At 43.8% G+C, this 22831-nt stretch overlaps 1 long non-coding RNA gene across 1 annotated transcript; it reads left to right on the top strand.

Annotated features, from left to right (window-relative positions):
• The first annotated feature begins 5043 nt into the window (after positions 1-5043).
• Positions 5044-9574, top strand: LOC116569472. The gene is made up of 3 exons (XR_004277049.1): positions 5044-5282; positions 5402-5555; positions 9187-9574. It is a non-coding gene; the product is annotated as an uncharacterized LOC116569472 (long non-coding RNA).
• The last annotated feature ends 13257 nt before the right edge of the window (positions 9575-22831 follow it).

Genomic DNA, 22831 nt, shown 5'->3' with positions numbered 1-22831 from the left:
ATATTTTACTTTCTGAAGCAATGGGAAGTCATTAGAGAGATTTAGCAGGGAAGGGGCTTGATCCGATTTCCATTCTAAAAGGATGCTATGGCTGCTGTCTAGAGACTGGATTGCAATGGGCAAGAGTGAGAACAGAGGGGCCGTCATAGTCATCCAGGTGAGGAGAACAGGGGACAGGCGGACAATTAGATAGCGCTGGTGGGATTTTTCTGATGGATTGAGTTTGAAGGTGAAGAGAAAGTGAGGATACTAAAGTCACTTCTAAGATTTTGGTTTGAGCAATAGGCTGGGTGGAGGTACAGTTCGTTGTGGTACAAAGGCAGGGCAAAGCTTAAGATCTAAAGAGTTGAAATACTGAGGAGCTTGTTAGGTGATGGATAAGGACTTAGCATCTGGCATGTTTATCACCCAGCTGTTTTAAATAATTGCAAACACCGTAATTATCCAATTAAATAAAATTAAATAAGTTACGGAACCGGTATAGAAGAATATTACAGAATAAATCCGTGAACATGGAAATACAATCACAATGCAATAAGTGAAAAAGGATGTCAAAATATTCAGAGGATGATACTGTTGGATTCTAATTGTACTGCTTATACCCAAACATATCCTCTATGAAGTAACAAGTGTAGAAGCAAAATTCTAGAAATACTAGAAGAAAAAAATGGATGACTATTCTTAGAAGAGTAGAGTAGTGAGACCCTGTGCAACATGATATTAAAACCAGAAACCATGAGGAAAAGGTGGGTATACTCGATTGTAGAAAAATTTACATTTCTCATAGCGGGGAGTCCCTCAGACAATGGCCAAGAGAAGAACTGGGAAAAATTGTTGGCAATCAGTGCGATAAATTTAATATCTCTATTAGCCAAAGAGATTTTATAAATTGCTAGAAAAGGCAAATAACCCAGCAGAAAGATGGAAAGAGACCAGGATCAGCAATTCCTGGGAGAAACAAGACAGCCAATCAAGGATGAATTGACTATGAAAAAAAATACTAATGGAAACAATATGTTCATTTATACCTATCAGCTTGGCAAAAAGAAAGATCAATAATACTCATTTTTGAAGAGCTCAAGGGAGTGTAAAGTGATGCAGTCTTTCTAGAGTATAAGTGCATTCTTTCTAGAGATTTCTATTCAAATTGAAATTTGAATGTGCTTTTTTTTGAATGTGCTTTTTTTTTTGACCAAGCAAGTTCACCTCTGACTCCTGAGCCTACCTAAATGATTAGACAACTGTTTGGAGATAAAGGTACTTGATGGGCAGAGCTGCACCTTCCGTGATAATAAACTCTCTGAAATAAATGTTTCTCCACAAGGACGTGCTTAAATAAATCATGGGCCATAATATCCAGCAGAACAATACGCAATTGGTAAAAGGCATGAGGTCAGTCTGGATGTCTAGATTTGAAAAAATGTTCATGGCAGGTGAAGTAAAAGAAGCAAATTGTAGGACAGTCTGCATCATCTCTCATTTTGTAAAAATAACAAAATAAAATGGGTTATGGTGGGGTGCCTGGGTGGCTCAGTCCTTTGAGCATCCAACTCTTGATTTCAGCTTAGGTCATGATCTCAGGGTAGTGAGATCGAGCCCTACATCAGGTTCCAGGCTCAGCATGGAGTCTGCTTGAGATTCTCTCCCTCTCTCCCTCTTCTTTTGCCTGCCCCCCCACTCACTCACATGTGTGTACCCACTCTCTCTCTCTCTTTCTAAAAAGAAGGGAGGTTTACAGAGCTATATTTGTTTAGGAATAGGTCTGAAAGTCTTACACAACATTCTTCAATGTTGTCTTTTCCACGGAGTGGGATTTTTAGATGTGATTTTTAAATCTTTAGTGTTTATTTTTAACATAGTGGAACGTGTCAAAACAACAAAGTGGTATGTGTGTATAAATACTTGAATAAATACTAGTATAAATTACATATTGGCAGAAGTGGACCTCACATGATTATATGTGTAAAAGGTATTTCCTATGTCAGAACCATCTGCCCATGAAACACCTGGCTGTCTCAGTCAGTAGTGCATGCAGCTCTTGATCTTGGGGTCATGACTTTGAGCTCCACACTGGGGGACAGAGTGTACTTAAAAAAAAACCAAAATAAAAGTACAGCTTTAAAAAAAAATCATCTGCTCAGAATTTCCACCATTGTCTTTTCCTCTCTTAACATCACATTACATATAATTGAAAAATAAGGGGCACCTGGGTGGCTCAGTGGGTTAAGCCTATGCCTTCAGCTCAGGTCATGATCTCAGGGTCCTGGGATCGAGCCCTGCATCAGGCTCTCTGCTCTGCGGGGAGCCTGCTTCCCCCACTCTCTCTGCCTGCCTCTCTGCCTACTTGTGATCTCTCTCTGTCAAATAAATAAATAAAATTAAAAAAAAAAAGAAAAAAAAGAAAAATAAATGAAATGATGTCTTACTATTGGATAAAGCATTAAAAACACATCCATTACCTCCCACTGTTTTCTGATGTAAATGGAAGTGCCAACTTGTCCCAGAGTCCTTGCTTTAATAAAAGCCAACATCTTCATAAATCTTTGGAAAACACAGAAGCAGCAGAAAGAATAGGACAGTTTTGATTTACATAAGACACACAAAGATAGAAGAACAAGAGACCGAGTGAAGGAAACGCAGCTGTAGATTCTCCTATTTTACAAGCTCACTATGTAAAAAGATATTTCGGGGTAAGGAATGTACCTGTGTAAATTATTTGCATCTCCCATAATCCTGTTTTTGCTTGTGTGTAAGACTTCTATTTGAACCTGCTAAATACTTAAAAAATACATCTCAAATTTGTGCATGTACATACACATGTTTTAAGTAGCATGTATGTCTATGTTTGCATTCAAGCTCATTTAAATCATCATGGCTATCATGAAACACTTGAAACAACTCAGTTTGTGTGTGTGTGTATCTACACAATGTCTGTATGCACAGAGTAGTCTAGGATCTGCATCAACCCATTAACAGTGGTTGAACTGGTATGGATGGGTTTATGGATTTTATTTACTTAAAACATTTTTTTTAATTTTTTAAGATTTTATTTGAGAAAGAGAGCACGAATGAGCACAAGCATGGGGAAAGGCAAGCAGAGACAGAGAGAGAAGCAGGCTCCCTGCTGAGCAGAGCCCGATGTGGGACTTGATCCCAGGACCCTGGGATCATGACCTGAGCCAAAGGCAGACGCTTAACTGACTGAGCCACCCAGGCGCCCTGATTTTATTTTAATGATCATTTTAGGTACTTAAAGTTTCTGATTTTTCTGCAATATGCATATTTGCTTTTACAGTAAGAAAAATTTATTTTGAGAAAATAAGAAAAAAATAAAAAGATATGAATGGTGACCTTATCCGAGAGATGTCTCTGAGCAAGTAATAAAAAGGCAGAAGCAGGTTGGCTGTGGACGTGATGCATGAGGCGGGGGGAGAGCAACTTTCCTTGAATAACCTCAGGGGTGGGGGAGGGAAAAGATGTGCAAAGCTAAAAGTTGTTGTAGAGTCAAGGGGAGGTTTGTGCTTTCTCTTCTAAGGAGTCTATCTGTCTGTATGTGTGGAATATCAGCCTGCGGGCTGAGTTTTCCCAAAGCAGTCTTATTTTTGTCTTCCACTGTCCTCTTTTTTTTTTTAAAGTAGGCTCCGTGCTCACTGTGGAGTCCAACGTGGGGCTAGAACTCAGGAACCTGAGATCAAGAGTTAGCCACTTAACCAACTAAACCACTCACGTGCCCCTTCCCCTGCCCCTTTAAATCTATTTCAGGCACTGGTCATTTCTCTGGTTCCTCTTATGTAAAAGAAGGTTCCAAGTCATGTTAGTTCATTTAGAACGTCTGCTCCAAGCTGATAACCAACTGCTAACGAGGGCATCAGGGCCAGAGCCAGGAGGACGAGAGGTGAGACGGCTTTGCCCTGTCTGTCTCTTCTGAGTACATCATGGACGCTCACTGGGCATGTCCATGGGATTTTTTTTTTTTGAAATCTCACCTGGTAGGACCTTCCAGTGGCAACACTTTTGCTGGTCTTGTCCACTTGGTTCACTCTCAAACCCCCTCTACCCACCCCACTACTGCTCTGCCTCTTACTTCTAGGGCCCTCTTTTCCCAGGCCGAGTTTTCCTGAGCCGGATTTGTCTGTTTGGTCTCCAGGAGCAAACTTCCTCCTTAGATCCGGGCTTCTGCCTGCTGACATGGTCCTGGTCTGACTCTCTCAGGCATAAGCTAGACCCCAGTCCCTCCAGCCCCCCAGCTCCAGGGGACACACATTAATTTCTCCAAGGGGTTCTATTAAAGCTCTCTCACTGGGCTTGAGGAGAAGGCAGACATGCCCTTCATCCTTCTCTCCTTGAGGGATGAGAACCATACATAGCTTTCTACCGGCCCTGCTCTAAAATCCTTGCAATTCCCCCTCCTCTGACTCTTTTTATCCTCCATGTGAGTGAGGGAATTTAAAAGTCAAAACACCGGTTCTTGATTATCTCGCTTTGAGATTTTGCATTGGGTCTAGTGCAGACCTTGGAATATAATCTTTATTCTATCTCGGTGCTTCGGTCCCAACCTCCAATTTACTGTTTTGTTATGTACAAATGGCGATGGGCCAGGGCTTCAACAGAGGACTCAGGACCCTGAGATCAGGAGCTGAAGACAAGGAGAGCAGTTGATAGAGTTGGGGTTCAAAGCCTTGGTGGGGAAAGGGTCTGGGGGGGGGGGGCGGAAAGGAGCAGACATGAGAGACAGGAGAGGGCAGTTCTTAGATGGGAGGAGACAGGCAAGGAATCAATGGGGCTTCCAGTCAATGATTTCTAGTTGCTCCATGAAATAGGAGGCCAGAGGTTTATTGAAGGACAGAGAAGAGGAAAAACCATGATTGAAGTGGTCTGAATCATTTGTGTGATTCCCTCAGGACTTCTGAGGGAATTTCCAGGCCAGCTTAAAGTTATAACCCCTCCTGCTGGCTCAGGAGGCTGCCAGGGCCAATGAGCTCCTCTTCCCCCTGGGTAAGTGGAGGTTAATACGCCCTGGGGCTGGCACCATTGGGAGAGGAGAGATGACAGAGTACACACACCAAAGAGAGTACAGATCACAGGACAAAGGGGCGCCAGAAAAGCCCAAAGATAGTCAGACTCCCTGGTTTAGAGAGGAAACTTTTTATCTTTGCAAATAGACTCACAGCTCAGGATTGGATGTCCTGAGTCACAGAAGCCCCAGCTGTCCACTAACCAGCACCCCGCTGAATCCGACAGCTCGGAAGAGGACGAGGATATGAAAGACCAGCCCTGATGTGGTCGGCAATTACCGACGGGTTTTGGGAACTGGTGGGAGGGAAGAATGGAGTTCTTTGGGCTCATTCAGACTCTGAATCCACAGTCTCAAAACCCCTGACAAAACTCGATTTTGTTTCAGAGCAATGCGTTGATGGCTGGGATCGACTGTGAAACGTTGTGATGTCTCACTTTTATCTCTGCGGACGGGTGAGGATGATGGTGACTCGGTTAAGTTGGTGTCCTGGACGGCCCAACATGGATCTACGGCTCCTTCAACTGTAGGAGGTAAAATGGTAAGAACTGAAACTATTATTTTGGTGGGAATTCAAGGCCTGGGAAGAGAGAAAAGAAATAGAAAAACGAAGCTTAAGCAATTCTCTCAGGGATGCCTGGGTGGCTCGGTGGGCTAAGTGTTTGCCTTTGGCTCAGGTCACGATCTCAGGGTCCTGGGATCGTGTCTCTGCTTGGCAGGGAGCCTGCTTCTCCCTTTTTCCCCTCTCTCGCTCTCAAATAAATAAAATCTTTAAAAATATACGGCCAAGTAAAGACCATTACAAAACAACACAACTGTGTTCCTGTTGAGGCAGTGCATAGATGAAGTTTACTTTTACCAGAAAAGAATAGTAGTTAGTTTGTCCCTGTTTTTAAGCAGGCACTCCTGCTTGGCATTTCCTTTTTTCTTTTTTCCCCTCAAGATTTTATTTACTTATCTGACAGAGAGAGAGAGAGCGAGAGAGAGAGAGAGCGCACAAGTAGGCAGAATGACAGGCGGAGGGAGAGGGAGAAATAGACTCCCCACTGAGCAGGGAGCCTGATGCGGGACTCGATCCCAGGACACTGGGATCATGACCTGAGCTGAAGGCAAACACTTAATGACTGCACCCCCTGCTTGGCATTTCATAAACAACAACAACAACACCCCCCCCCCCCCCGGACAAACTACTATGGTTACGTGACAAGCTGGTCTTATTAATAATGGTTTTTAAAATGGTGCTTCAGCCGAGGATGGTGAGTCACTTGAAATTGTCCCCAGTGATTTTCGGGAGACTATGTTGGACTAGCTGTGGAGCCACTGGGAAGCCATATGGAATGTGTGTGAAAACAAAAATGAACTTCTAGAGAGAAACTTTGCTGTTTCTTCTGCCCTCCCTGGCCTAAACTTGCCACATTGGAGAAACAGGTGGGATGGGTCCATGTCACTGAGTGTGTGTGTGTGTGTGTGTTTGTGTGATCTACGCACTCTCCTAACTGGATCAAAATCTTCAGTACCAACAAAGCAAAATGTGTCCTCGTGATTGTTAAAAGCGTCTCCACCCACAAGGGCGACACCTTACAGACAGTGGAAATAAAGGAAGGACACAGATTTCCTCAGTAAGACTCAGAACTTTTGATTGCAATCCAGTGAAAATCTCCAAGGCTAATTATTGCCTGGGTTTTATTCAGCCGCAAAGCTTCTGACGTCTGCCGGCTGGAGTGCGAGGTGCTCCATTTTAATGTTGCAAAACCTCCTAAATACTCACAAAGGCAACTGTTTATCTCAATCTTCACTTAAAACACCTGCTTACTGATCCTTGATGATGTGTTTTGAGGCTTGTGATTGAGCGTCTAACACCTGGCTGATTAGGCTGATGTTTGATCATGTTTTGAAATGTAATTTTACTATTTAGCGCGCACATCCATGCTGCAAAGCATTAAGTGGATTGGTTGTCCCCAAGCTCTTATTGTTGTTTTGAAAAAATAACCATTACAGAATAATAGCTTGTTTTCACTGAAAGGGAAATGAACTTGGCAATTCCTACTCGATGATGCAGCACTGTTCCTGAAGACCGTGGGTTTCCAAGTGTGCTACAAGGAACACCTCTCTTGGCCTCCTACCCTAGACCCTCTGGCTCCGGGGGTGGGGCCTGTGGGTTGACATTTTGAACGAAGAAACGGTACTTTGAGAGAAGGCAACTTTCCACTGGATCCTGAAGGACCATGGGTCGCTTTTCTGGGTAGAAACTTCCGGTTCCTGTCTGTGAAGGCGGTCTGAATGGAGAGTCCTGAGGCTTCCGTTATTCTGTGGGGGAACGTGGAACATGAGTGAGACGCACATCATTGCCCGCTGGGCCCTGAGACCCTGCATGTGGGGCTGAGGTCAGGCTAGGTGTGTGGCCAAGGCCATGGTAGGGGCCCACTTTCCCCCTCGTTTTACGAATGAGACCATTAGGACCCTGGAAGGTGACTGAAGGTCACTAGGGGCACTTGGGTGGCTGAGTTGGTTAAGCATCTGTCTTCTGCTCATGTCATGGTCGTCCTGGCATTGGGCTGTGATGAGCGCCCTGCTCAGGGGAGAGTCTGAGTCTCCCTCTCCCTTTGCCCCTCCCACTGATCGCTCGCAAAGAAAGAAAGAAAGAAAGAAAATCTTAAAAAAAAAAAAAAAAAAAAAAGATTTGAAACTAGAACCCAGGTTTTAGTCCCTACTTGTCCCTGTTCCCAGGTCACCAAAGTGCGAACTCTTGGAGAGGCCAGGCCCCTTCCAGGCCTCTTCCCGAGCCTGCTCCCTGCTCAGGGCCCAGGGGGCTGACCTGCTTAGACTGCAGCCAACGGCTCCCTGCCCCCTGGCTTCTGGCTGGACGTGGCCATCAGGAAGCACTGGTGGGAGTCAGGGAGAAGAGAGGCCCGTTGGGGTGGACACTGTGGTTGGCTCACCTGAGGGACCACGTGGGTGCAGGACAGGAACAGCTCCCCATGCTAGGACCAGGAGGGGCCAGGCAGACTGTGGAATGTGACTTTAGAAGGTGACTTAAACAAAACTCAAGGGAGCTCGGGACAGTGGTTAAGACCCATCGAAGAGTAGCTACTCTTGCTGTTTTAAAAATAGCCACACACTTTATTATTTATTTGGTTAGAAAAATGAGAGGGTGGGGGATGGGTGAAACAGGCGAAGGGGATTAAGAACACTTGAGTGATTACAGAATTGTTGAATCACTATGTTGTACGTTTGCAACCGATGCTGTGTTAATTATATTGGAAGTAAAATTAAAAAATAATTTTAAAAAAGGGATCATCCATGATATAAAATTAAAAAGTGCTGTAGGGTTAAGTCTTTCACCACTCAGCCTCTGTCCATTCACTTCTTCAGTGGCAAACTGTGCCCAGGTTCTTTGTGTATCCTTCCAAAGATGTTTTATGCTCCTTTAAATGTATAAATAATTATTTAAAACAGCCAAATGGTAGCATCTGGTGCGCCTCCCTCTTTTTTTTAAATTAACAGCATTATTTCAGATTGTTCAACAGGTGATAAGTCGCCCTATCCTTTTTAGTGGTTGTATAGTATTCCTCTACCTGGATTTACTGTCATTTATACATTTAGCAGCCCACCTGTTAATAGACTCTGTGTTTCTAACCTGATGTCATTATTCACTGAAGCCGTGTTGCAATGCATATCCTGAGTGTCCGGCTCAACGAGAACGTGCCAAACCCCCGAGAGTCACTGTCAAAAACTCTTCCGTAGAGGCTGTATGGATTTACGCTTCTATCAACAGGACAGAAAAGTGCCTGGGTCCCCACAGCACTGCCAGAATCACACTCTCCATTTCAGTTACGGTCAAGGTTTGGCTAAGCAAATCCTAATCTTTGTGGGTAAAGCAGATCCTCTTCCATTTTACTTCCTAACTGGTCTCTTCCCCGCGATCTGGCAAAACTCTCCTCCAGCCAGAGCCATTTCCTGCCTTCCTTGCGGCTTTTGCTGGGTCAGCTCGTTAGCTTTAATTGTCTTCAAAATCATCTCCAGCTGCGTCATTCTTCTGGACCTGCAGAGTTACGGGAAATGCTGTCAAAACTGAGGGTGTGTCTGCACGGATAGAGCAAGGTCTGTGCAACCAGTAGCCAAAGTTGGCAACTGGAGAATAAATCTTTTTTTTTTTTTTGGTTTGAAAATAGGTCAGATCTGAAAAGGCATTGAGGAGCTGGAAGCTTCATGCCAGGGCAGCCAGAACCCAGACTCCACCCTTTGAACATCCAGGATTTCTTACGAACGGACACAAAGAACATCTCTGGGCAGTCTGATTTCCTGATCACAGTATTTATTATTCCGCTTCCCTACCGCCCATCTCCTGATATTCTGCGTATGTGGAGAAACAGATGTAGACAGGGATCTCTCTGGGTCTGCTTCAGCAAGGGGCGTGTTGGAGTTGGCTTGTACCAGCGTTCGAAGGCTGAATAGGTTTTCAGGAATTTAGTGAGCTGGTTGTTAACTATAGCCATTATTGAGAATTATATGAATTTAAAAATCATATCTTTACTAAAAACAAAGGTAATAAATATTCAAAACACATCCCTGCCTAATTATGACAGTATATCTTATTCATGCCTTCGAGTTTTTTACATCAATTGTTACCTGTATCGTGGAAATACTACATAATGGTGAGCGACTGGCCATCTCTTCTCAACTCAGTGGTTTGTGATAGCCCTTGGTTGCCTGACATTGACTATGATGGCAGTATTTACACGAAGGATAAATCTGTGCTTGATTTATTACATTCTAGACCGAAAGTAAAGGAGAAAATATTAATAATGCACATTAGACTTTAAAGTCTGTCATGACCAGAGCTGAAGGAGAGTGAGGTCTTAATTCAATGAACATAATTTGTACAAAATTGACTAAATCGGTGTATCTCATCCTATATATACATGTATTGGGAGGAGACTTAGCCGTCTGATGTGCGACTCTATTTGTCAGGTCGTGGTGGAATCATGGCCATGATTTGACTGTGAATACAAGGGCTCTGCAAAAATTCACTATGGAATCTGCAGTAAGGACTGTGGGGTATTTCATTACAATCTAGAAACTGGGTATTGTAAATGCACGCTCTATCAGCAAAGTCTACGGTATCCTTATACATGCCCGTTTGTCTGTTTTTTTTCCTTTTGGAGAGTTGGTTGTACACACCATCTCCAGCTTTGGAATTCTTTTTTTTTTTTTTTTTAATTTTTAAAGATTTATTTATTTATTTATTTGACAGAGAGAGAGAGAGAGAGAGAGAGAGAGATCACAAGTAGACAGAGAGGCAGACAGAGAAAGAGGGAAGCAGGCTCCCTGCTGAGCATAGAACCCAATGCGGAACTCGATCCCAGGACCCTGAGATCATGACCTGAACTGAAGGCAGAGGCTTTAACCCACTGAGCCCCTCCAGCTTTGGAATTCTGCGACTATGCTAGGTTTTATGCTGTTATCTCAGAAGGAATCGTGCCGTTTTCCTTGGCCCACATTCTGTACAGAGGGGCTAAGAGATGGTGACGATATCATTTGCCTCCTTTCTTGAGGGCTAAAGCTGGGGCCTGGGGCGTCTGTATGGACCTGGAGTTCAGTGTGTCACTGATGACTAAGTCGAGGGGTAGACCTAGCACTGAGGAGGTGGCTGGCTTGGAGCCAGGCCTTTTCTGCTGAACCTTCTTTCTGTGCAATGGCCAGAAGATTCTGGCATTTTCCTAGCTCAGGAATTGGCAACCCTCCTGATTTAGCAAGCCAAGTCCTCACTTATTCACTCTAAGGTAGCCGGTGCCAGGAATACATTCTAACTTCTAAAAGTTCTCTTAATCCAGGTTCTGGCTAAAGTCACTACAGAGAAGAATTCTGTTATTAAGATAAAACCCACTGAAACAGAAGATCAAAAATATGAAATTTCTTTAAACTTTTGACATGAACTAAGTATTTGTGATTTTGCTCCTCATCTGAGGGAGGTTTTCATCTTGCCCTATGTGACTTGGGCAGCGGGGCACATTCCTTGCACCAGTGCCCTGGGTCATCATTTCGGAACCTCTGAGAAGCTGTGGGCTGTCTGGGGTGTTCCCAGCAGGTGTCAGGGATTGGCAGGGGTTGGCCTGTGATACTTGTTTTACTCGGTGTTATCACCCAGAACTCATGAAGGTAAGCAAGAGACGCTACTTCTGTTTACATAATGGTAAAGAGATTTATTGACCAGTGATTAGATAGGCCAAAGAACCTTTAGAGAAGGTTCTAGAGCGAGGTTTGGAAAGCAGGCATGAACAAAAGATGGGGCATCAATGAAGACCACAACCCCAGTCACATTCCAAACTACAGCAGGGGAGAAGCTGCTGTGACTAAGCCTCCACCCAAGATCCTGCTTTTCCAGTGGGAATGGAATGTCCACTTACATCACCTCTGCTGCTGGCCCAGGGCACTGGACATTCCTGCCCCCGGAAATGCCAAGCTGCTGTCATGGCCGCTGCTGCACTGCCAGAAGGATGCTCTGTCTCTGCGTGTTGTACCAGGGGGCCTGACTCAAAGTCCTGGCTTTCACCTTCACTGAGCTGCAAGGGAGCCTGGGAAAAAGAGTCTTTGGCTTTTTTCAGGATCTCTAGTGGGAAGAAGGCTCTGCTTTCTATGGAGAAGCACCAGGGGAATGTGCTAGAAACAAAGGGAGGATACTCAGTGCTGAGTAACCAAAAAAGAAAAATGTCTATGACACTTGGGCACACGCTCTGCAGATGTATACGATCTCACACATCACCTGGGTTAGGCCCAGGTATGTGGGAACTTTCTGGTCAGATTTGGCTCCATGGGACCACTACTCACTGTACCGCCTCCACTCTGACTAGGATATTCTCGGGCCCTCTTCTCTTCCGCAGGCTTTGGGAGGAGTCTGGAAGAGATGCTGGGTCAGTCTTGTTTCCGTTGCATGCTCTCTTGGCTGTCCTCGGGACAGTATCCCAGGCTCCTCCAGGGTGCTCTGCCCCTCAGGTCTCCCCCTACCCAGCCTGTAGTTGGTCTGCAGTCCCATGAAACAAAGGGGTATAAGACACAAGGAGTTGGGGCCTTCCTCATGTCTCCTGAGGTCTCCACAGTCCCAGCACGAGTCCTCTCAAAACCCTGGCCCATGTTGCCTGGTGTATCACAAGGGCTCAATTCCTTGTTTTGGATTTCTTTTTGAAAAGTGCTTAGTCATTGCTTTTGGTTAGATCACTCAAAACAACATATTATATTTGTTTGGCACTAGAGTGTTTTCAAACATCTCCACAATGAGGAACCGATTTTACTGTGTTGGCCTCCCTCTGAAATAGCCTGGGCCATTTTTATCCCCACCATGGAGTCAAGCCCCTGAGACTCAAAGGGCCTGAGGTCACACAGCTGCTAAGGGGCACGGTTGGCCTTGGCCGTAGCTCCCCTTACCTCTCTCTTGGTGTTCCATGGACTGTTGCTAAGAAGAAGAATTCACCCAGGGTCCAGCCTTGAGGTGGACAATTGTGCCTCCTGTGGAGTTTGCCGACCCACGTCTGAGCTCTGTCCAGACCACCAGGCCAGGCTATGTGAGCCAGGCTCCCTCTAAGTGGGTGAGGTGCTTTCACCAGAACGGACTTTGCCTGCAGCTCCCGCTCCCTGCTGCTCAGGAATGTTCTCGCCCTTGCTAGCCCTGCATCTCTCAGAGGCAAGGCAAAAGCAGCTGATGAAGTGGTCACAGTCCCCTAAGAGGAGGCCAGTGGGTGGAATTCACAACAAGCCCAGCTCTGAGGTTTGGAAGACAAATGACTTCTGTTTCAGACAAATGGGAGTGTCAAGTTATTCCAGCCCGATGAGATTACAGCTCAGGGGATCACGAGGAATCAGTTCCTCCAGAAGAGGAAAAAAACAGCTGGCACAGGAGCTCTTCAGGGCCTTCTGCTAAAGGTAATGCAGGGTCACAGGCTGAAAGTTTCCAGGTGATGATAGGATTAGGGCGAGAGGGACCTGGCATGTGAAGAAGCCCAAATTAGAGTCAGTGATGAGCCCAGGGAGCATCAGGAAGGCTCGCAGACGAAAACATGACTTTGATGATCCAGAGGCACTGGTTTCTGGGTCCTTTCTCTTTCTCCAGACACAACAGAGAGAGATTGGAGACTAAATGGAAATGTAGAGGTCTTAGGATGTCAAAGGAAAGCAATGGAAAAATACGGGGCCCAGGGAGAGGCAGGGGACGAGAGGGAGCCTCTTTCCTGGGTCACAAACTTTAATGGGGAGCTCCAGATCTCAGAAATCAAGGTGAGCAATGCTTCAAGGCAGTATTTGCAAAAATCACAATTAAAAAATTGTAGTGAACAAGATACTGACCAGGATACCGACCATGTGGAGCCATATTGGAGCCTCAGGCAAAAGGAGAAATCAGTAGTATTGACCGCAACTTTATTTAAAATGTTTGCATTTTGTTCATCATGAAGCTTTCCCCATTTTTTCCCATTTTCTATTGTGGTGAGGTTTGCATAACACAAAAGTTATCATTTTAACTATTTTCAAGTGCACAGTTGAGAAGCATTAAGTGCGGTCACTCTGCTAGATATCCGTCACCACCATCCATTTCCGGAAGGCCTTTCCTCTTCCCCAGCTGAAAGTCTGTCCCCATGAAACACTGACTGTCCATCCACCCCTCTCCCAGCCCCTGGCAACTGCTGTTCTACAGTGTGTTTCTGTGAATTTGACTGCTTTTGGCTTCTCCTGTAAGTGGAATCAATCGTACTGTATTTGTCTTTTTGCAACTGGTCTATTTCACTTAGCAGAATGTCCTCAAGGTCCATCCATGGTTTTATTGCTTGCTTGCTTGTTTGTTTTGTCTTGTTTTCTAGAGAAAGAAAGAGAGAGTGTGTGAGTGGGGGCTGGAGAAGGACAGAGAGAGAGGGAGAGAGAGAATCTTAAGCAGGCTCCATCCTGAGCACAGAGCCTGACTCAGGGCTTGATTTCACAACCCTGAGATCATGACCTGAGCCAAAACTAAGAGTCAGATGCTTAACCAGCTGAGCCACCCAGGCACCCTTAGGTCCATCCATGATGTAGCATGTGTCAAAATTTCCTTCTTTTTAAAGGCTGAATAATATTCGATTGTAGGTATACAATACATCTTGCTTATTCATTCATCCATCGATGGAATTTGGGTTGTTTCTACTTCCTGGCTAATGTAAGGCTGTGATGGATATGGGGATAGAAATAACAGTTGAGGTCTCTGTTTCAGTTCTTTATGGGTACACACCCAGAAGTGGAATTGCTGGGTCATATAGTAACTCTATATTTGATTTTTTGAGGAAGCTTCCAACTGTTTTCTATAGCAGCTTCTGCATTAATTTTAATTTTTTAAAAAATATTGCATTTGAATATTGTTTACCTTAAGTACCAAACTTCTCAGGACTTGTTGCAACATTGTCCTAGCTCTGGAACACAATCCCTGATGCCCAGTGCTTCATACATGGCAACAAATGGAGCCACAGAGCTTTTTGCCAGAACCATGGGAGGTCCCCTTAGCTGACCCATTATTGATGTTTTGCCCTTATTGGGGAAGATGATACTTTGGGTTGTTTTTCCAGTGTGAGGCCAGATAACACAGGCCTGCCTGCTGTGTTGTGATACTGGTGTAGATTGGAGAAGGAGCCATCAGGGTTGGGGTACAATCTGTGACCGACATACTGTTCTGATGGGATGCTGATTGTTCTGAGTACCCATGATTCTGAATTTCATCAACAGCACTTTCTTCTACACCGTCCCCTTGGTTTTCTTACTTTTCGAGTGAGTTTTTCTTCTGTCAAAGGAGCCAACAAGATTTTGATCACTTTCTGCCATCTTTACTTTTTATTTTATTTTTATACTTTGTAAAAAGAAGAGCAAACGTGGAATCAAACATGACCTGCATTCTGACATGACACCCTTGGGCAGTCTGAGCACATTCTGGAATAACAGAAACAGGCTCATCTGAGAAGCAAAAACAGTTCTATTTGTTGTACCCAAGAGGAAAGTGCAACAGCTCGCTGAAGGCCATGGTGGTCACCCTCTGGGAGCAGAAGTTGCTTTTGAGGATGGATACGTTTGGGAGGCCCCAGGCAGATGCTCACCACTCCTTTCTTGGGGTCTCTCCCCAACAGGGCAATTCACTCTTTGGCTTTGTAGATTAAATATGGGGTTCCTGAGTAGTGATTTCCACCTCCATTTTGGAAGGTTTCTTTTCTCACCTTGAAGCGCTATGTTCTGTGAAGGTTGGTGAATGGCCTCCTTTGTGCTTATGCTCATTCTCAGGTGTGGGAGCTATCTGTTTACTCCTTGTCGCACACCCAGGGACTTTCTGTTCTTTTCTTACTTGCACACTGAGTAGGGAATGGATATGGGAACATAGAATGATATTGTACTATTGACTTGGCTGCGGGTGAGCCACTTAATATCTTTGTGCCTCAGTTTCCTTAATGGCTCAACACTGACGCGCGACTTCTTGCTACCTTTGACTCTATCCGGAAGAGCACCTTTGATAGGAGGAGATGTTGATTAAATGTGAGGGTGTTTGACTGGCTGGCTGCATGCCTTAGTTCTACAAATAGTTATGGGAGTCCCACTAGAGCATCTGGCACCATTCTAGGAACACAAAAGGTATAGGAGATTGCTATAACATGGTTGGGATACGGTTTGGGTCACAGAGAAGTAAAAGGATTTGATAAGGGTGTATGTTTAGTGCCATGCCTGATGGTGGTAGTCCTTGTTTCTCAGCAAACAAAGGAGAAGAAGCTGTAATTCTTTCCCTTAACTGGATGGTCTAGAGGATGCTTTAGACAGGTGTGAGTCAGAAGCTAGGATGCTCTGTCTCAGGTACTCCTCACAGAAGCCTTTCACAGGTTAGGAAACAAAGGCTTATGGCAGTCCTATGATTTTTTTCAAATAGCAAAAGAAATAACAATTTCTTAAAAAATTTTTAAGATAAAAGAAAAAAAATTTCTTTTGCAAATAGCAAAAGAAAAAAAAAAGCCAAAATTCAAACCCAGGGCATGCTGATGCCAAAGGCTGAGCCGTTCTGTCTAGAGGAGATGTTGGTTGTTGCTTGTCAGATGAATATTCATTCATGGGATGCGCTCATGGAAATGCCCAGACAGGCAGTGGCGGAGACACGAGAGTTGCTGAAAAGATCTTAAAAGAATACCTGCAATTTTTTCCTCCTATAAGTATATATTTCCTTCTCCTGTGTGTGTGTAGGGGAAGAAGAGAGGAAAGAGCAACCAAAGCCCATCCTCTGTGAATCAGTAGCAGAAAAAGATGCAGACTCGGTTAAAGACTCCAGATTTTGCAGAGCATGAAATTACCAGATGATGATCTCAGAATTGACAGCTGAAAACTGTTTCCTTCTGTTGGGATGATTTGGGTCTATTGTCCTTGCTTTTGCCCTATATCCTACAGGCTAATAACCTTTTCTTTCTTGTTCTTGAATCAGGGAACAGATTTGGGTGAGTGACAAGGAAACAGAGGTGGGCAGACAGCCGAGAGGAAGATGGAGCTGGTGGTCACTGTGCTTTCTTAGGAATATATGATGACAGCTTTGTACCCTGTGGCTGTCAGGTCTGTCCAGAGTCTCATAAAATATGCTAGCACATTCTGAAGTGAGTTTTTTTTTCCTAAACAGAAAATTGCATTTAAAATTATAAAAATAAAACGTAGTCATTGAGGTATATTGAAAAGTTCGAAGGGAGTGACTATCATTCGCTATTCCATTACCATATCATGTACACACACACACATACCCAAACAGCGGGGGATCCTACTGGTAATAGACACTTCTTGGGTATGTGTACAATCATTTTTCTTACTCTGTGACCATCCTCATAATCAGGATTTACATTATTTGATAAACCAAAGCTGCTTGGCTTTGGTGTAGACATTGGATCCAACCTAGGTTAATCTAAACCAACTAAAAAAATGTACTTTGGCATTTTTTTTGTCTTCCGAGATCCATGAAACTATGCTGGTTTTGGCCCTTTCCTCATTCTTAGTTGTTTTATTCTTTAATCCCATGAAATTTTCCAACATCTTTCTAGTGAATCCATGCCCTCCCCTCTTCCCTTTATTTCTCTTTCTCCTTCTGTTTCTCCTACTCCAGCCAGAAGCAATTCTTCTTTACAACCTGAAGAAACTTCGCAGATACCATATTTACAGCTCTCTAACCTTGTCTTCTTTATGAGGTGTCTTGTGCATTTCCTTAGGTCAATAAATGAAGAGTCAAAGATGTATGTATAATGGCTGCATAATATTCCAGTGAAAGGACATACCACAACTTATATAACTAAAGGGAAACCATTTTCAGCTGTCAATTCTGAATCTGGTGTCTGGTAATTAAAAGTTACTTTTTGGGGAGGGGATCTTTTATAGAAAATCTTGCAGTAAACATTACCATATGTATCTGTTTGTGTTTGTTGTATTTTCTTCTGCTTCTTAAAATCTTGTTCTGGCATTCTTCTAGTTCCTTGAGTTGAATTTTTTCTTTTGCAATCTTTTTTTAAATTTTAATTTTGAAAACTTTCTTTAAAGCTCTGAATTGCTAACTACAATCTAAACTTCACCCAGAAATTTAAATATGCATCAGTTTCATTGTAGTTCAGGTCAAAATATTTTGCAGTTTCACTGAGGATTATCTCTTGAATCTGAGCATGATTTAAGAGTACATTTTAAGTTTCAAACATATGAGATGTTGTTTGTTAAATCTTTATCATGGGCCTTAAAAGAAATCTCGGCACATTTAAGAATATTGGGATCATATAGAATGTGCTGTCTAATCCAGTACAATTAAGCTAAAAATCACACCGCCACCACCAAAAGACTCAAAGTCCTTTATATTTGGAAATTTAGAAATACTCTCATAAATAACTTATGCATCAGAGGAAAAAAAAACACAGTAAAAATGTTAAAATGTTTTGAACTGAATCATAATGAAACTATGGCAGACAGAAACTTGTGGATGCAGTTTTGGACTTGCTTAAAGGGAAACTTACAGCACATATTTAAATTCACATAATTAAAAAGAATGCTGAAAATCAATGAGCTAAGCACCCATTTCAAGAAGGTAGAAACAGCAGTGGTGGCAACAAATCAAATATAAATACCCATAAAGATGCTGGCAGGGTCACCTTCAATGGAAATTGGTGTCTCTTTTCTGTCTTCATATCTAGAGTGTTATGACTTTTGTCAATGCTTCCATTTGGCCTCTCAAGCTCTTAGTCCAGGATCAAGTCCTATGATGGTGTTTTGGGGCTCCTGCTCCATGGAAATGCCAGGAAGATACAGACCAGTAGCTTAATTCCTGATCAGGAGGCTCCTCTCAGGTCCACAGCCTGGTTCTCAGCTGTTTTCCATGAGGCAAGAAATGCTCATCTTGCCTGTCCCCCTGTTGCCTCCCGAGGCTAATTCCCTTGTTATGGACTGAATGTTGGTGGTCCTTTCCAAATTCCTATGTTGAAGTTCAACCCCCAGCATGGCTATATTTGGAGATAGGGCCTCTGAGGAAGTAGGTTGAATGAGGTGGTGAGGGTGGGGCCCTTATATGAAGGAACAGGGGAGAACCCCCTCCCTCCCTTCTTACCCCCTTCTGCGTATGACAGAGGAAAGGCTATATGAGGACATGCTGAGAAGGTGAGTATCCATAAGTCAGAAGAGACCTCTCTCCAGAAACTGAACCCTTGGGACCTTGATGTGGGACCTCCAACCTCTAGAACTGTAAGAAAATAAGTGTTGTTCAGGCCACCTGGTCTCTGGTATTGTGTTATGATAGCCCGAGAAGACTAACATACCTTCCTTCAGGGTGACCAAAATATTGTTGCCTCTGTCTGCTTTGGGGCTCAGTAGCCTGTACCCCATCACCAGTCCTGATCACTTTGCTTTTTTAAAAAATTTAATTATTTAATTTAACTTCTTTTCAGTGTTCCAAGATTCATTGTTTATGTACCACACCCAGTGCTCCATGCAATACGTGCCTCCTTAATCCCCACCACCAGGCCCACCCACCCAACCTCTTACCCTCCTTCCCTCCCAAACCCTCAGTTTGTTTCTCAGAGTCCACAATCTCTCATGGTTCATCTCCCTTTTCAGCTCCTCCACAGGGATGTTTGTTTTTGAGTACAACTATGACTTTTAACATTTCTTTCTTCTTTTTTTTTTTTAACATATTTTATCTACTGTGAGGTGAGCTAGGGAGTACATCAAATGTGTGCACACTCTTTAAGATCTTCTGTGATTTCTAGTAAGAAAGAATCCCATGGAGACAGATGTGCTGTTTAATTTTGCCCTAGAAATCAAAGATTCAGCGGCCCTACTGAAATTTTTTTTTTTTCCTTGTGAGCACAGCACTTGGAATCAACTGGCTACTACATAGTTACTAATTATTCCAAGATCGGCTATGGGTCAGTATTCAAGCAGATCATCCTGGAGGAGGCTGTCAGCCACTCCTTTGCCTTTCTGCATCCTCCATCTACAGATCACGGCTTCTCTCCAGCCACAGCTCACTCCAGCTCCTCGTGTTTCTCTTTCCACATTACTACCAACTCCCAGCGTGACCCTCCCAGGCAACAATGGCAAAGTTGCATCTTTTTTTATGGACCTAAATGACATTCAGGTTGGGAAACCAAGTTACAGTGATGCCTTGTTTGTGAATGCTAATATCTGTTGCCTTAACATCACTGCTTTTGAAGTGAGAGATGGTTGTACAGATGGGGCCCACACAGGGCAGATAGACGCATCTGTTTATGATACATAACTGTGGGTCCCCTCCCCTTGCTCACCCACTGGGGTGCCTCCTCTGAACTCGAACCTGTTTCTTTCTCAGTGTTCCAGGATCACATAGTTGTATCTGTGTTTCCAGCATGTAGCATTCAAGTTCGACAGCCAAGAATTAAGTGGGACACATGGTTTCAGAAGCACTTCTCTTGAGGTCCAGAGGGCTGTGTAGGAAGGTGGAGATACAATGGACTTTGTGTGGCCCAGATCTTAGTCATCCATCCATGAGCTGTGTGGTCTTGGGCAAGTTCTGAGAGCTTAACCTCTGTGCGTTCGCCTACAGAGAGAACATTGTAATACGTACTCCCCAAGGTTGGCGTGGGTGGTTAAGTGTGGGTGAAACCCCCAACCTGTGTCTGGAGGTATCTCTTGAGTACCTTTCTTCCCTCCCTCCCTGATTCCGCAGTCACTGGTTGCCAGCTCTCTCCAAAGCTGTCCCAGCCCACTGCCCTCTGCTCCTAGGTGTCCGTGTAAAACGTGAACCCTTCGTTAGAGGACTCAGATGTTCTTTTATTTCCATAATGCTCTGACTGATATCACAGCTGTTATTTGGGTGGTTTGTTGGGTTTGTCCCACGACCCCTACCCTTGGCACAATCACTTCCTTGGCTAAAGAGCGATGCAGTCATTTATGAATATATTGGCTGAGGGAAAAGAAGAGATCAATATAAAAAACTTTAAAGGGAAAGTTGGGGCGGGGGGTACTAGAATGTGCCAGAGGAGGGTGAAGAACTTGAAATTGCTGAGCACAGCAATGGGAATGATGCCTTGCCCACGTGAGAAGGCTGACTGACAGGATTTCTGTTCTTCGAGAATTCACTGGAAGGAAAGGGGAAAGAGCAGGCTTGCAGTTTTTGGCAATTCTAAACCCTGGAAAAACTATAAAACTGTTGGACTTGATCCTTCACGGAATCCCACCTCCTCTTTTGGTGTTCTCTCTCCCCTCCCATTCATTTGGCCGCTGTGGCACCCCCAGGCCTGCCTTCCTCAGTTCTCATAAATTTACCTCTTCTTCCCTCAAATTGAGAATTCTCTTGGTGCCCGATTGTCAGACTTCCCACAGAGGAAATAGATCTGAGAAATCAATTCATAACATGTTTCTTTCTATAGTGTTCTTTGCAAACTCTTCCTGAGATGTTTGCATTTTAGAAGAATGGCTTTTTAAGGGAATGATATATTTAGTTGGGCTATCCTATGCTAAGAAAAAAATAATGATATGATGTGACTGTCCCAAGAAGGAAGGCTGTGTTAATGTGAACACAAAATGAAGCATGAAGACATATAAATTCCAATCTGACTCTATGGGCATCAGATTTCTCTTGGAGTTTTCACATATAGTTTTGGACTCCTAGCTTGAAGAAACACATGGAAACAATGGGATACATTTGGGTTAGTAAGGAGTAAAGAGCAGATTTAGCAAGGCCTGGAGAGCTATGCTCTACCTCATGAAGGATGTCTTCTAGGAAGGGGGCAGATTTGTTCAATATCTTATTGCCAAGTGGAGCTAGGACCACTGGGTGAAATGTACATGTACATTATTATAAAGTAAGCTCTACACCCAATGTAGGGCTTGAACTCACGACCCCAAGATCAAGAGTCACATGCTCTACTGACTGAGCAGGCCAGGAGCCCCAAGATGGCTCTTCTTTGAATCAGAACTGCCCAAAGATATAGTAGGCTGTCAGAAGGACGGCTGTCAAAGGGACTCCAGACCAAATAATCAAGGCGATCCACGAGTGAAATCCCAGAGGGCAGCTTGTGGGTGGAGTAGATTTTTGGAGTAGGGACAGATTCCTCCCCAGGGTTTTATTTCATCTTCCCTAGGCAAGTGAAGGCTGAGCCTTGAAGATGGCTGGTGTTATCTAGATGAGAGGAAAGAAGGGATGGCGAGACCAAGGCTTTTGTTTTGTGCAATCACGTAACCACCCAGCTGCGGGAAATGGACATTTCATTTATTTGCTGTCGTGGCAACTCTCTGCAGGTTCCTGAATGCTTATGAGTATGAATCATTTTTATTTTATCGCTGTAGACTGAGTCCCCAGCAAGACAAGGAGGCATCTTGCCAGATCTCTGTATGCTGTTTAGATGATAGAATAAATTTTAAAATTTTGAGGATCAAATTAATTTTACTCTTGACCCCAGACAATCTCTCTCTTATAAAGAAAACGAATCTGAAAGATTTATATAAGGTATTCAAGGTTTTGGTCTTACGCAGGTGAGTTTTTAGGTATAGTAGAGTTTTGAGAATTAAAATTTCTGTGAACTAGCAGGAAGTGAGAGAGAATAGTTGAGACTCTCATACAGTCCAGAAACTTAAAGACCAGTGCAGTTTTTTTTAAGAGTTTTATTTATTTATTTGAGAGAGAGAGAGAGAGATCACAAGCAGGCAGAGAGGCAGAGAGAGAGGGGGAAGCAGGCTCCCTGCTGAGCAGAGAGCCTGATGCGGGGCTTGATCCCAGGACCCTGGGATCATGACCTGAGCCAAAGGTAGAGGCTTAACCCACTGAGCTACCCAGGTACCCCAAACCAGTGCAGTTTAATAGGCAATAACTCCTAAGCTCTGTATATTTGATTGTGTTCTTTTCCTATTTCTCTCTTATTAGAATCCTTTCTTTCAAGGATCAAAATTGGTATTTAATAAGCCATTGTTTATCAGTATGCTATACGAAGTTTTAAAAATGCTTATGACTCAGACAGACAATACAGCAGTCAATCACATAAAATCAAATATATGGAAGCTAAGTTACAATTTATTCATTTATTTTTTTAAAAAAGATTGTATTTATTTATTTGACAGAGATCACAAGTAGGCAGAGAGGCAGGCAGAGGGAGAGGGGAAAGCAGGCTCCCCGCGGAGCAGAGAGCTGGATGCGGGGCTTGATCCCAGGACACTGGGGATCATGACCTGAGCCGAAGGCAGAGGCTTTAACCCACTGAGCCACCCAGGCGCCCCTAAGTTATAATTTAAAATTCCCATTTGGCTTGTCTGCTTGCCTTAAACCATGAAAAAATATTGACAATATTGAAAATT

The sequence above is a fragment of the Mustela erminea genome, chromosome 11 (genome assembly GCF_009829155.1).
Source record: "Mustela erminea isolate mMusErm1 chromosome 11, mMusErm1.Pri, whole genome shotgun sequence".
Lineage (NCBI taxonomy): Eukaryota > Metazoa > Chordata > Mammalia > Carnivora > Mustelidae > Mustela > Mustela erminea.
Note: the sequence above shows the minus strand (reverse complement) of the source record. Positions and strands in the feature narration are given on the sequence as shown.